The sequence below is a fragment of the Ammospiza nelsoni genome, chromosome 5 (assembly GCF_027579445.1).
Source record: "Ammospiza nelsoni isolate bAmmNel1 chromosome 5, bAmmNel1.pri, whole genome shotgun sequence".
NCBI lineage: Eukaryota > Metazoa > Chordata > Aves > Passeriformes > Passerellidae > Ammospiza > Ammospiza nelsoni.
Genome location: NC_080637.1, coordinates 49,642,599 through 49,658,187, shown reverse-complemented (window position 1 = coordinate 49,658,187; position 15,589 = coordinate 49,642,599). Strand labels below are relative to the sequence as shown.

The window sequence follows — 15,589 nt, the reverse complement described above, 5'->3', positions numbered from 1 at the left end:
TATGTGGGAAACCTTTTCTAAGTCAAACAAATAAACTCTATACCGTGTTACATTTAGATACTGTGTTCATGGTGTCCTTTTAATTTCTCTGCTACAGTTCCTGGATTGGGGGCATTTTTGTTGTTTATTTGTCAAGAACCTGTACTGTCTGGATTAGAGCAGGTTTCTGTGTAACTTGTGAACTTTTTTGGTCAGTGTTTCGCCGTATTTGTTAAAAGAAATGTGGGCAGCTGAATTCTCCACAAGTTCAGTGTTTTGTGGCTTTGAGTACCTTAAGAGAGACTAATTCATTCCTGCTTTCTTGCTGCTGGAGTAGGCTGCAGCAGATATCCACTTTAGTTGTTTGAGGTTTTTCATTGTTGTTTTGTTAGGTTTTGTTTTGTTTTTTAAATTACTTTGCAGCTGAAATGTGTCTTGCTGCAGCTATAAATGCATCTGACAAAGTGCCACCTCGGTTTCCCTTTCCATCTTTCTTATATAATTTGTACCCATCAGCAATGACATTTAATTTATGAAACTGAGTCCCTGTGCTACATTTCAGTTTTACCTGGTACAATGTAATCCTTGACATTTAAGTAACTCACAATCACTCGTTTCCCATGCTCCCTTTGTTTGCGTGTACAAAAGCCCATTTTAAAATTCTTGACCATGTTTCAGAATAAATCCAGCCTCTATTTTACTTTTGGGCATTAGGGTACATAAAAAAGTATTTCCAGTAAACAAAATCTTCATCTTTCAGTGTTTTAAATCCATGTAGCAATTGCATTTGTACTGTTTAAGAGGAGTCTGTCAAATCCAAGCTTGTTTCACAGGGTATCTCAGGGCTCTGCAGATCCTGAGCTTCTGTCTTTATAGCAATAGCACCACCATGACTTTCTGCCTTTTCTGTTTTAGGGAGGTTCTCCAAGGAAGAAAGATAAGACTGGCCTTCCCCTCATTCCTCTGCTACTTTAGTATTACACTCGTTTCTTGACACTTTTGCTTGTTCTCTGGCAAAACCAGGGAGCACTCCAGGATTGAATGACCCCTTTGTGTCTCTAGAACTTATGTCCCCTGTCCTTAGCCTGCTGAAGAAATGCAAATATGGAAATCCTCATTAATAAGCAAGGCTTAGGAAAAGTAGAGTCAGTGACTGTAGGAACCAACTTGGAAGGGAAACCTATGGATGTAGATGAAATGGTAAAGCCTTCATGCTGCTAGCAAGGCTGGCACAGGTTTTCCTAATTCTTTGCACAACACTTATTTCTCATCCTTCTTGCAAGTCTGGGCATGTGTGCTTGGGGAGTTTGGTTACAGAAAACCACAGCATGACATACAGCACTCAGCATCCAAATGTGGGCAAATTTGCAGGGCTTCTCAGCAAGATAAGGAAGTAAGAGAGTAGGTGGAAGTGTCTGCACAAGAACTTAGGGGCACAGTAGCTGCTGTATCCTAAACTCATCACATAATGTGTTCATGTCTTGAGTTTTAGAGATGTTTCTAATTCTACTCCTTTCTACCTTTCCAGCCTATCTGTCTGTAATATCAACTTTAGCCTTTCATCTGACTTGTCAGGTTTTATTTTCTTTTTCTAAAACATTAGAAATGTCACTGGTAGGAGAACTGTAGGCATAAAACAGCCCTCCTGCCTGCCTTGGGTAGAAAGCAGCAACTTCTAGATGACAGAGTGCTGAAAGCAATGATTTTATAAACACTGAACAATTTTTTAATAGAGGCTGAAATTTCACTGGACGTGTGAAATTGCACATAACCAGGAAAACACAACCAAAAGCATTTGTGCAGAAAGCACAGAGGCAAAATACAACATTTGCATAATGAGGATTGTGGCTGTTACAGAGAGCTTGAGACCTAGAACATAAAAAATGAGAGCTGATTTCAGTGCATTTCCATCCAGTAGCACAGGGAAGGATCAGGGAGGTCAGGTTAAGAATATTTCTGTTTGTGAGTATTGACTCTATTCAGGGGGGGCCTTTGTCTTTTTACTTTATTTAAAGCAAAAGAGCTTCCGAGTTGCAAATTTCCGATGTGTAAGAAAGAAAAGTATGTGGCACCAGTGGGCTGTGGACTGATGAGCATTTTGCATGGGCTTGGGAGTGGATTGGGCCCATGCCTGCTGCATGTTGAATGAACACCCATGTTTTGTCAGCTATTTGATTTCCCAGACTGGAGTGGCTTTTCCAGCAAGGATGCAATGGAGCTTTTTCTAGCTCTCTGCAATGAGACCAACAGCCAATTAGTTGCAGGATGCAGCACTAATATCAAGATGCTACTGTGATACTTCTGTTTAAAAGTGCCCAAGGGGTAAGATATATGAGCTAAATGTATGTGAGAACACGGGGTAACAAAGGAACAGGAACATGTCTGTGAGATCTGGCTGCTGGAACACTTTGGGTTCTGTTTCTCCTGAGCTGGCTGCAGACCCATGGCAGCATGGAGAATGGTGGGAAAAAAGACAGAGCGCACAGGAGAGCAGTCTGGATCCTACACCAAGCATTAGAAACAAAGGCTGTGTCTTTCACACCACCAGCATGTGTGGAACAGGAATGTCAGTTGTCTATGACAGCAGGGTTGCAGCAGCACAGGTCTGGGGTTTTTACACATTTGAGATTGTGAGGAGTATAAATGTTCTAGCTGAGGGTTTATAGAGGCAGACCCTTGTGTCTGAGGTTCCCCCAAGGATGCAAGAAAAGGTAAGTGCTGCTGCTTGGTTATAAAGGGCAGAACCCTATTTGCCCCTACTTGCATTGCTTGGTGGGTGTTGTGGTTAAGAAACAACACAGCAGGGGCTATTTTATTATTTTATGCTCTGGCTTTTCTGAAATTTCACTAATAGTGGAAAAGTACCTGGGATTAAACTTTTTTTGGAGGGGATGCTTCCACAAAGAAAGATTTTTTTAAAAGAAAAAGCTAGTTCCCTGAGAAGTTACAATATATTTGGTGAAACTGTGTGAAACCTTAACATGTAGGTGCTAGACAACCTTGGGAAAAGGGCACTTATTTCAAGTGTTTGAAAAGAAAAGCTATTTAAACTTTGAAGGAGCTATTGGTTTTATTGTTGCAATATTTATGATCCTCTCTTTATAGGTCATGCAACCATTTCCTTCGTTATCCTTAATCTCCTACCAGAAAATCTTTCCCTTGGCTGACAGTCCCCTTGTACTGAGCACTTGCAGTGCAGAAACAGAAAACAGCAAATCTAAACAAAGAGTGATCATCTATAGCTGCCTTGCTAAGTGCACAACACATCTGCAGAAGGATCAATTGCTCTGATTTAGCACGGCCATTAGTGACATTTTGCCACTGAAAGGAAGCAAATGTCTCTGTTTAGTGTCCTGAGGTATAACAGCAATAATCATAGACATTAGAAATGGGAAAGGTCACTAGGTCATCTAGTCCATTGCCTCAGTACAATGCAAGGCAATTCACCAATATAACTTTTCTAGGACTTGGTAAATTGTGCTACCACTCGTTTTATGTTCTCCTTCAAAGTCTAACAAATCTCATAGGAAGGAAGTTAAAAAATAACTTTTTGGAGAGCTACAGTAGGCAGGTGTTCTGATGGACGTTGCATTATATACTGAAATAATGACCTGTCTCCTAGTTTATCAAAGCACCTGCCATTGCTCTTTTACAATGAGGACACTGTAATATATTCACTTCCTTTGTTCTGTATTTATGACTGCAGCATTTCAACAAACCAAAGTTTTCTGGAAGGAAAAGTTGGGACTACCTCTACTGGCTTCTCACCAATTTCTACACCACTTTTAAAGATGTTGATTCAGCCACAGAGCTAAAGTTATGCTTCTGCAAATTAATTTCCCTGCACCCAGTGGGGTTACTCTGGATTTAAACTGGAGTTACTGACAACCCAGTATGACCAACAGCTTCCTCTTTGCATCCAAGGAGACAGACTCACAAGAACAAAGAGGGAGACAGACAAGCACAGGCGCCAGCTACAGATGCTGCACCCTGCAGCCAAAATGAGGGTGTTGTTCCAGGCAGGTTCCATCTTGTTTCAAAATCTTCCACATAAGTGCTTGGTATAAGTAATTGGGAATTCACCCATGCACAGCAATGTTGTTAACATGAGGACACCCTTGGAAGTGCTGTAGGGTGTTTGCATTGAATATTACTGCAAAAGCAATTGCTGCAACAGAAAGTCTTCTGGAGAAGTTGGGCTCCCTCAATAAACATAGTCTCCCTGTCTTCTTGAAGACCTCTCTGGTCTGGAATATCTTGGAAAAGAAGCTTAAATGCATATTTACCTTGCTCTTTGAGCATTAGCACTACCCCGTGGAAGCAGGACCACAGGTTACAACAGATACCAGGCCTGGATTAGGCTCTGTGAGATCCTCAGTGACAATAAGCAATCCAGCAGCAGAAATTAAGTGTGGTCTAAGCAGAGGAAGAAAACAGACTAGAAGTGAGCTGCTGAGGGCCCTTGAGAGGGAACACACTTTCATTTTAGCAATGTCTTTGAATCCAGAACTGCAGTCATAAAAGAATATTTTACTCTCTTTCGGGAAAAAAAAAAAAAGAAAATATAGCCTCAATATAATGTTGACTCTCCTCTACCAATCCAAAAGGCTCTTTAGGGCAAGAATAGGAGAAAAGCCCTGGGTTTATCTGAAGTGAGGAAGAGAGAACCTGGTGTTTTTAGAAGGGCCATTTGTGCTTGATGAAATCCACTGGAATTTTGATCACCTTTCCTTCCTCATGCAAAAAGAAAATAGGACAGCAGACCAAATGGTGTTATAGCTCCTGAGCAAATGTGTCTTTTTTCTCCAGTGGTGCCTGCACACAATTTATCAGTGTGTCCAAAAATATCATCTCCCAGTACCAGGAGGTCCAGTAATTGTTCCCAGGTGTGGTCCTGAGGGCTTTGCCCACACAGCCCCACCTTGAACTCCCAGGAACTGATCCCATGGCAGCCACGGGAAAGCTGCTGGCAGATTTCCCTTGAGGAGGTGACACAGAAAGCCATACTCACAAACCTGAGTTGACTTTGCTACTAACTGTTGCAGAAGCAGAGCTGGGACAGTGAGTGAGTCATGGGGTTTGCAAGTAATCAGCTTTGAGTAGTAAAGAAAAAAGAGCTTGGCTCACCCAGCGTGGCTGCTCTTTGTTCCCAAGCTGCTGGAGGCAAAATCATGGGAGCAGCTCCTGCCGCCTTCCTGAGGGTTCACACCACCTCACACAGGGTGACCCTGGGCCATTTGACTTCACAGCTCTTCCTCCTGGCACTCACAGCCTGCTGCTGTCATCATCTCCCTTCTGCCTCCCCACACAGCTCTCTCTGCAGGGTCTTGGCCTGCAGCTGGTGGGGCGAGGAGAGAGCGCAGCTCTGGAGGACAGAACTCGCCCTTCTGCACGCAATGCTGGTCCACGATCCAACAAACCTCCCAAAGAGCTTCCCACTCCCTGCCACATAAGATCCCCACATTTCTTCCCACCATCACCTTCATTCTGTAACCACATTTTTCTAGCAATCTCAATTTTATGAGGTCTTTCAGCAGATTTTTTTCCTCTGTCTTACTGATGATGCTCCCTTCCAGAATTTTTCTCGCTTTTTGTCCTTGGGTCCTGCCACCCTGGACTCTGGCTCCTTTGCAAGAGTCAGTGAGCTGTCCAGTTAAAACTCAGATATGCATGAAATTTCTGGTGAGTTTTTTGCTGTTTTGGTTTTTATAAAAATCTAACTGGATGCTTCCCCATGAAACACCAGTTTTGGAAACTTTGGGAAGGAAGCCATGAAGGGGTAATAATATAACAACATTCCAAAGTGTATGACAGTACAAACAGTTATACTGTATCTTTGAATTCCTAATCAAAACTGATAGTAACTAACTTTTGTGGTTTGTAAGGGGTTTTTTTGGGGGGGGGGTTGTTTGTTTGTTTATTTGTTTGGAGGGGGTGGTTGTTGTTTGGTTTTTGCCTGGGATGCCTGGAGGAGGCACAATTTCCCACATATTAGAAAAGGAAACTTTACTTTTCCTCCTCAGGTTTTCTACCTTGCATTCTGCACAGTCCATTGCCCCACCTCACAGTAACTTTTCAGTCTGAACCCTGCTCTGCAGGGGCCATCCTTGTTTCCTCATCTGCTTTTCTGGTAGAGCATTATTCCTGCTCACTGTCTGTGTCCAGCTCAGCAGACCAAAGGAAGGCAGATGTTTGCTGTTGGTGTTGCTTTCAGTGCTGCTGACAAGTGCAGACAGCACTGTGCTTTTCTGCTAGGAATAGTTTCACTCCCAGACTAAGGAGAAATGGCAGCCATTCTGCTTGCTTTGATCTCATTAATAATAAAGGACAACAGGAGCCCTTTTGAATATGAGGAAAAAGCTCGAGTTAAAAAATTAAACAGCATACTCAATTAATTTAGAACCACAGCAAAGCCTTGGAAAGCTGCCATCTTGAATCACTACACAGATACAACTCCCAAAAAATAATAATATTTTGAGAAACAAAAAATAATCCTGTGGTCTTGCTGTGCTAATAAGAGTTTGCTTTAGAAGGACAGGGGGGAGCTTTCCCTAGCATCAGTATTGATCATACCTGTGTGGTATTTCCTTTTTGCAAGAGCAAGGGCATATATATATCTCCTGTAGCATAGGGAAGGAACTAGCAGGAATGTGCCCAGCCCTCTTTTTTCTTCAAAACCTGATTTTTCTGTTGGGATGGAGCTGGGTGACATAAATGGGTACACAAATGATGTTATAATTGCTTTTACCTATCAATACTTCATTTTCCTTTTAAATTCAGCTAAAGGGGACTCAAAACAGTTTTGCACAAGCTGCTACTGATGTTGAGTATCATAGCTCAAAACAAGTTGGTGGAATGGGAATGTTAAAAGTTGGTTAATGAAAATCTTCTCCGAAGAGCTGCACTACTTCTAGTCTCAGCATAACTGCTAGCTGATAACTCCTATACACATGCCGGTTCACTTTCAGGACTGAAATAGTGGGGGAAAAAAAAGGCAAAAAGAGACTGCATAAAAGATTACAATATTTTTCAAAACATTTTCCTAATTGTCTGTTTTTTCATTAAAAAACCTCCACATGTTAGCATTGTTTTGCTGAAAATAGCTGTATTTAAAATAGCTTCAAATAATGTTAATGAAGCATTGTTTTAATTTTGCCTCCAGGAAAAACAAACCGAAGTTGTATCATGAATTATTCTCTATTTAAAACCACTGCCATCATATTAACAATTTTTCCCCTTTAGCTGTGGGCTGACAAAATTCTTTCTCCCTTTTCCTTCTGACAATATAATGCAAGCATGACAGCAAAACAAATTGAAACTTCTGCTAAGCACTTTGCCCACAACATGCATAAACTGCTCTTGTTTCTACTGCAGCTGCATGTCTTTCCTGGGTATGACACATAAAAATAGGTAATGTCAAAATAAGCCTACTATATTAAGAACAGTTGGAGATGTGGAGGTGTCTGACTGGGACTTAAAGTTCAGGTCCTGAGCACTTACAGTCATTAAAGATATTTTTACAGTTTTTTGTAAAGCAGGAATGTTAGCACTAATCATGTGACTAACATACAAATTTGAAAATTACATCTGACATCTCCCTAATTTCCTCTTGCTATTTAGCTTAATTCTAGTATTCATTGCTTTCTTTTTACCTAAATTGCTCTTTTGTGTTTCTTCTTTGCTGTTCTGGGTGGCTTAGAAAGGAAAAAATAATCGCGTTGAAATCTGCTCTTCTCTATTTTAAACACAAATTCCTTTTTTCTATCCTGATCTTTACAGCTCCCAGGCATATGAAGTATTACTTCCTCTCTCTTGCTTGTTCCCTGAAAAGTTCCATGAAGAATGCACAAGAATGGCTGAGAAAACTTCTCACCACTCAATTGAAGGAAATAGGAAATGCTGAATCTTTAGCAGATATCTCTGCTGAAAGCAATTATTAGGATAAATATTTTTAAATAAGGATAATAGGTATTTAAACAGGATCAAAATCTTTGTAAATATTTATGTTTTATTCCCCTCGTAGATTGATGCCATATGCCTGCTGAAACTTCTCTGAAGTCTTCTGAGAAAAAGGATGGATTAAAAAGCGGCTTCCAGGGGAAAGATGTAAGTAAGAAAATAATCTCATCAGCCTGTGTTTATATAAAACAAAAGAACATCAATTCTTTTATTACTTTTTCTATGAATCATCTTTTAAACAATGGCAATCTTCTTTTTCAGTGCTGCCTGAATTTTAGACACAGATAAAGTACAGCATTGCGTCACATGTTAAATGTTGCATTTCCCATGAAAACACTTAAACACAGGACACCATAAAGAGCATCAGCACATAGTTGACTATGGCTTTCCAAAAAGTAACCTTTCTCTTAATCCCCATGCAGGTAAGTAGCTGGGTCCTTTCCCACAAGACAGCTGCTGCTTAGGGCATCCAAAGCAGAAAAAAGGGCAGGGTTAGCAAAGGTGTTTTCTAAAAATATCAGTAGTTTTTAGTGACTGACTATCCAGAGTTCATTCAGGTACATTGATTAAAAAACCTAGCAAGCCTATAAAAAATCATGTCATGGAACTTTTTGAAATAATAAACCAGTGTCAAAAACCCTGATTACAAATTCCAAATATCAAATCTGTTTCCAAATTCTTGTCCTCTCTCATTCCTGCATCCAGAACTGTCGTAAGCTGGCAGCACTCTTTGTTTGTTTAGAGAAGTACCTTCATGCAGGCTTTTTCTAGATTGTCTCCCTGTCAGATGCAGTATTTATAATAAATAAACTTAATTTTAAAGAAGAATAGATGATGTATTTTCATAACCTAAGAGTGAAAAGGCTGTGGATTGACCTCAACTCTGATGTCTGTCTGGCTGCAGTCTGTGTGAAGTTTGGTATTTGGGATGTCTGCAGGCAGGGTCCCAGCTTGTTTCTGCAGTAGCAAAAGTGAACACTCATATTGCAGTGAGACCACTCCCCGAAGCTATAATGGTTTTTCTCATCACTTCTCTATCAGAAAGGAAAGACTTTCATCCCAAAGAAATCCAACCTTTCCCAGCACCTGGGAAGGCAGCACAGTGGTAGTGTAATACTGACACCCAGTGGATGAAAAAACGCACTGTCACTGTCCAAGTTGGTCCCGTTTTTGGATGGGATTGGTAGTGGGGAGGTATGAAAAAACAGGAAGAATTATTTTGTTCCTAAGCATTTGGGCTTTATGAGAGTCAAAACCAGTCTGGCAGCTGTGATTCCTTCCAAATCCACAGGTGAACCTGGGTGGGAACTCCTGAGTCATCCATTATAACTTCAGACAAACCAACAAAATCTGCTTGGTTTCTACAGCTCAAATTTGTTTTGTAGTGTAAAACAGGGATAATGGAGGGTGGTACCTTTTGCTCCTATATGCACACCAAAACCCTGAGCAAAACTTGGGAAGAAACACTCACAAAAGAGACCAATAAGGGGAAAGAGAATTTAAAGAGGGAAATTATTTTATGGGTTTTTTGCTTATGGCAAAGATAAGGTCAGCATCTTGGACAGATCTTTCTCTCCCAAAGTGTGCAACCTGTACTCTTGGTGTATTAGTGATTTCTGCCTACAACATGAAAATTCCATGTGGATAGACAGGATACGGACCATTCCTACTCACTGAATAAACAATGAGGAAGAGAGGCAAAGTGCATCCAAAAGTTATATTACTAATTCATATTGATTTATACAGAGCCTTTTGTATTCCTTACAGCACCACAGTAACAAGTATGTGCATATCCAGTATGAAATCTTATTCATATTAATGGGGCTCTTTCCCCACCAATCAATGTAAAAATCAATTACCATCACTGAATGGAGAAGCCATCGAAAGATTCACTGCTCTTTACTGACTTGTGTCGCCTGAGTTTGCAGGGATCTTGTCTGCTGTCTGTGCCACCAGCACAGGTGGCTTTGCTGCGCTGGCAGCTGTCCCTCCTGCTGGTGACTAACCTGTGAAGGGCAGAAGACAAGAGCACGTTTTCACCAAACACCCGCAGGCCCGTTTACTAAGGTGACAGGCACATCACACCCCTCGAGTTCTGCGTTCAGCTGCTCCAGGGCTCCGCTGGTCAGGCTGTAACAGGATTCTCCCGAGGAGATCAAATGGAAACTTTGCACTGGCTGGCAGCCCTGGGCGAGGTCAGGAAGCGACACTCATCAATGGAACAGCAGCCCTCAAATATGCTGGAGAATGAGATCGAGCATAGAAATTCGGTACAAGGACAACCTCTGGCCCCAGTTTATCCTCCACAGGCTTCTGCTATCCATGCACTCCCTGAGTGCTGTCTCAATGCTCTCTGGCCCTGCTCTTGTACCCTGCTAATCCCTGGTGCCATGCACCCGCTAATTCCTGCTGGTGCACCTCCCGTTTTGTCCTTGCCGTTCTGCGCTCCCGCAGCGCTGCCGCCTGCCCGCCCTGCAGCCCGGGGCTAACAGGGCTGCTCATGGCGGCCTTCACGCCACCTCCCAGGGAAGCGTCCCCGGGCCCGCTCCTGCCTCAGCCTCGCACCCACCACCCCCACCCCGCAGCTTCTGGCTGGGCCCACTGCAGGGCTAATGAAGATCAACGTGTGTTTGTAACGACTGCATTGAGCAATGACGCCGCGGTCACCCCAAATTCCTTCTCCGCGAGTTTTCCCGGTCGCGGGCCCCCGTCACGTGCGCAGCTGCCTGGGCCACGTGGGGAGCGGCGGGCACGCGCCATCACCCAGCCCACTGTCCTCCCTCCAGGGAGATTGACAGTGAAGCCAACCAATCAAAGGCACGGTCCTGCCTTTCCCCACCCCCAGCTCACGGTTGCTGTGTCATCCGGAGGGTGACATCAGGGGGCGGTCGCCGGTTGGCTGCGCAGGCGTCGGACAACGGCCAATGAGCTTCGCGAGCTGCACGACTGACACATCTCCTGTCCAATAGCTGTCGCGCGTGCACGCGGAGGGGCGGGGCGAAGCGGAGATGTCGCTGGGGGCGGCGGGCAGTGTGGCGTTGGTGCCGTGTCGCGGCGCCGCTGAGCGGCCACAGCCGCGGCCATACGCGCTATTGCCTGTGCCCGTCATGGCGCCCCGCCCATGCGGCCGGCACACGAGTGCACAAACTGACGTAACCTCGCTTCGGCTGAGGAGGGTCCCAGGGGCCGCCGAGGAGCGCGGCTCGGTGGGCGGGTCTCCGCGTTGTTACGGTGTAACGGGCACATTCGTTCTCTAATGGAGTCGGAGGGTGCGACCCACAGCCCAATCCGTAGGGCGGAAGGGCGGGACAAGTAGAAGAGGGCGCGCGAGTGCCCCATTTAAGGGGCAAATCTCGCACCTAACTGGCAGAGGAAGAAGGGGCGGGAGCCAGTGAGGGATGTGAAGGGGGGCAACGCTAAACGATGACAGCCAGCAAATGCAGCCAATCGGCGGGCGTGTAGTGACGCGAGAACCCAATGGAAAGCGCCGAGAGGCGGTGCTCCTCTGTGATTGACATGCGTTCTGGCTAATGGACGGAGAGAGCCCCGGGACTCTTCCCAATGGGCAGCGTGAAGGGGCGGAAAGGGGAGCGGAAGGAGAAGACGAGCAGGCAGGACGACCAATCAGCGCGGGGGTCGGCGAGGCGCCGTCCAATGGGCGGTGCGAGGGGCGGTGCGGGGGCGTGTCCCGGTGTGTTTGGGTTCGTGCTCCTCGGGGGAGGGAGAGACGGCGGCGAGGAAAGTTTGGTTTTGGTTTTTTTTTTCCCCCCCCCGGTGGTGTTTTTTTGGCGGCGCCGGCGGAGCGGGGGGGGGTACGCTTTTCGCAGCTTCTTCGCCTTTTGCTTCCTGGGGTTCGTGTTTCCCGGGCGGGCGGAGCCGCCCCCGGCACTGAGAAGAACGGGGGCTCAGCGCACCGCGGCGGCGCCTCGGCGGTGAGTGCGGGACGGGCCCCCCACCTACTCCCCATCCCGGCTCCCGCCGCGGGACTCCCCGGCAGCCCTTCCCGCCCTGCGCACCCTCGCGCCGCCTCTGAGGGGCCTCTGGCGCCGGGCCGCGGTGCCGCGGGGCGGGGGAGGGACGGGGGGGCCGGGCCGGCGGGAGGGGCCCCGAGCGGCGGCTCAAGGGCGCTGCCCCGGCGGTGGCGGAGCGGCCGCTGCTCCCGCCCCGACCCCGCCGAGCGCCTGTCCCGGGGCACAGCCGGGCGAGCGCTGCCCCCTCCTCGCCTCACGTGCGGCCGCCGTGCGCCGCGGCTGCGCCCCGGTGCCCCCACCGCCCCCTCCCGCTCCACACAGGGCCCCGGGGGAGAGCCGCCCGCCCGCCCGCCGGATCACCCAGGCCGGGCAGGAGGTACGGCGGCGGAAACACTCCGAGGGGCCCTGGTGTGGATGGGGAAAAAAAGTGCTGTAGTGTGGGGACAGAGCCGAGGTTGCGTTGGTACCGCTGCAAACCGCGCTGGATGAGCGGGACGTGATGCTGGTGAAGACGTGTGTGTATATACGATGGGTGGGTGGGAAGAGTGACCGTGTTCAGAGGTGTGTCCTAGGGGGGAAAAAAAGTTTCCCCAGCTGTTTGTAGCAAGATGAGAGGGAATGTTTGTTTCTGGAGACGCTTCGCTGGCTGTGGATAAGCGCTGCTTGCAGCGTGGTATCTTGCAAGCTCAGATCTGCTTCGTGAGAGTGCATGTAGGAGGATCTACTACAGCATACAGCTGAGGCTTGTTGAATAAACCGAAGACTCAACAAAGTGTTTTCCTAGCTAAAGTAGAAATGCTTACTGATGTAAACAGTGCTTGTTTTTCCGTGGTAACGTTTCACTAACCTTATGAACATGTGTTAAAATACCTCTGTGCAAAGTTAACGTTTTTATAATCCATTAATTACTATTTTTAAATCATAACTTGCTGGAGTTCAGCTTACTACCTCTACAAAAGGTACGGCGTTGTCGTTGACGTCTACAAACGTTGTCAAGTTTACAACCTCTACCAAAACTGTGAGTTTTTCTGCAAATTAGATAGGTAGGTAGGTCTTTAGGGGTTGTATTTGAAAGATCTGTTTTACCTAGTGTTTTCCAGTAATATCGCCATCCATATGAATGGATTTTGGAAATTCGTTCCTGCTACAAGTGTTGTAGAGGTGATAGCTTTGATTCATAGGGTTATTAAATATGTGCACAAGTTCAAGCAGCTTTGTAGTTAGCTTGTGCACAGTGAAGTTGCTCAGCAATGCCCTCCTCTCCTGCGGTGACTCTCTGAGGGTGCAGATTCCTTGGATTGTGCTCTGGTGAGATGTGAGTGAATGCTCTCATCTGCTGCAATACCCAAGGCCCCGAGCTGAAAGATAAGCTCCAGTTTTTCTACACGAGCCCTGGGTCGTGCAGGGTCTGCTGGGTAAATGTATCTGGGGGGAGGGCTTTGCAGGGGTGACTTTTCACCTGGGTTTTACTGAGTTGCAGATGTAACTAGACAATTCCCCAGCCAAAAAATCACCCTGCGAAAAGCTGAGGCTGGACATGGGGGAAGGGAGCCCAGAGAGGTGTTAGCTGTGTGTTAGATTTTCTGCTGTGAGGCTTTGGGGCAGTAAGGTACAGGCACATGTGTCTTAGTAGAGAGTAGGTGAGGTCATCACTAGACATTTGTCTTGTTTTGCTATACTGCATGTGTGCTGATGGGCAAAATGTATATCCTGTAATATGGAAGTCCTGGTAAAAATGCAATGATAAACCAGTCAGTGTCTCTTGATTAGGCAGACTTTTGAATTAATGCATTATTCCAGTTTCTGTATATCTGCAAATTTAGCTAGAGATCCACACTTTCATTTCAATAATAAGTTCAAACGTTTGGACATAGAAGTCTTGACAAGGCTTAATCTGCCAGTGTTTGTGACAGAATAGTCCAATAAAGCATTTAGGTTGAGTGTATGTTGTGGCTTTGCTTGATGATGCTTGTTTCATCATTAAAACTTGATGTTGGAGGATGACTTCAGAGGAGGAAGCCTCAGGAGAGAATTTTGTGTAACTCTGAGGTAGTATATTTTACCTTAGATCTGCCTCCTATCATAGCAAGTAAGAGATTAGGAATTAATTTTTTGCAGAATAATGCATAATAAAAATCATATGTAGAGATAGCTGCATGTAGAACAGAATAGCTGCGGCCAGAATGCTGGAAAGAATTGAAGGACTGCTATAAAAATAGTAATTTGAAAATATGTTCAAATGGGGTTTGTTCTCTGGGGTTTTTGAGTGATTTTTTTTTTCCCTATGGTGAAGCTGGTGTTCTTCTGCTCACAGAAGAGATTGGATTTACAATTAAGCAGTAGGAACTGGAGATCATAGAATAAGTCTAAGAAGCTTAGTTATTGACTTGAATGAGTTTATTAATAGTCTGCTTAATGGTTTGGTTACTCTATTTCCATTTTCTGCAAAATGCTTGGATGCAGTCTGTTCTAGTCACTTACTGCCATTATTGTGTTTATTTTCTTGGAAACCTTTATACATAAATATTGTCTGCTTTGTGCAGTAATAAAAACTAACAGTCATTTTCCAGTTTCTTTGCAATGGCTTTCCTCAGTCATTGCTCATAGTGCTGCTATCAGATTCACAAATTCTGCAATACTTCTGCTTACAGCATTCCTAGCATTTTACAGCTATTCAGTTCTTTATCATTAGTTGTTGTTCTTCACTCAGCTTTAACCTGTGTGTAGTTTGGGTCAGTAGATGAGTTTTTGTGAAGAACTGGCGTTGTTTGTTTTCACAGGATAAATTAAGCGTGTTTAACACATAGATAAAGGAGGGAAGTACCTGATACTAGCACATATGTACCACTGGTTTTCTTTAGAACTAAAAGTTTTCTGTCACCTCTGCTTATAAAATGTATTTGCTCTGGATTTGCTTTTAATGGTCTGTTTCTTCCATTTTCAGTAATTTTAATAATGAAATGTTTCACTGTCCTAGGGAAAAAATAGCAAGGGAATGTCTGTCTTCAGTTCTAATTGCAAGAACCTAGCACAGAGATGTTGAGCAGACAGTAACATGCATTTCTAATGGTTTGACCAGTTGTGGTAGAAAAATACATGTATTCTTCCTAACAGTCTTCCTGAGCTTAGCATTTACTGTCTTTCTCCTATTTCAGATAAAACATATATGGTAAGGTTGCTTGTTCTTGATAGCAAACAGAGTGTGGAATATGGACTGAAGAATTCACGTTAACTTCTTGTGAATCCAAACAAAACTTTTGGCTACTATGTGCTAATAAAACTAGGGGCACTTTCTGGTACTTGGGCCAGCTGTCACTGTCAGACAAGTCGTCCCTGCTGGTATTTCAGCTTGCGAGGTGACCGGGGTGAGAGTAATCAGGATATTCTGACTGCTGTTCCCTGGCCCTTTCAGCGGATAATAAAACTCTTATGCTTCCTTACATTTCTCTTCTGCTTGTGCCTTCTTTGTGTTGCACTTCTACTCATTATTTTTTATTTCTTCAGGGGAGTAAACATGCTTTGCTGGAAGGCGTTGGTGTCACTTATTTTTTCTCCTTTAGAGCAGTAGGCAGTGAGTATGTTAAATTTGTTTTTTCCCTTTGCCTTCTTATAGCGGTTAGAGGGAGAGGGTGTTTTTACACTTATTATGGTTTGCATCATGTTGTAGGGGAATGTTCTGA

The 15,589-nt window shown here is 44.8% G+C and overlaps 1 protein-coding gene across 5 annotated transcripts in view; it reads left to right on the top strand.

The window, feature by feature from the left end:
* Positions 1-11,648: 11,648 nt before the first annotated feature.
* TNRC6B (trinucleotide repeat containing adaptor 6B) overlaps positions 11,649-15,589 on the top strand; it is a 134,217-nt gene continuing 130,276 nt past the window's right edge. For 4 of the 5 annotated variants that reach the window (XM_059472204.1, XM_059472207.1, XM_059472203.1 and 1 more), the window contains exon 1: positions 11,649-11,870. The gene's annotated coding sequence lies outside the window, so the exon portion shown is untranslated. The remainder of the gene's footprint in view (positions 11,871-15,589) is intronic. The other variant, XM_059472205.1, reaches the window with a different exon arrangement.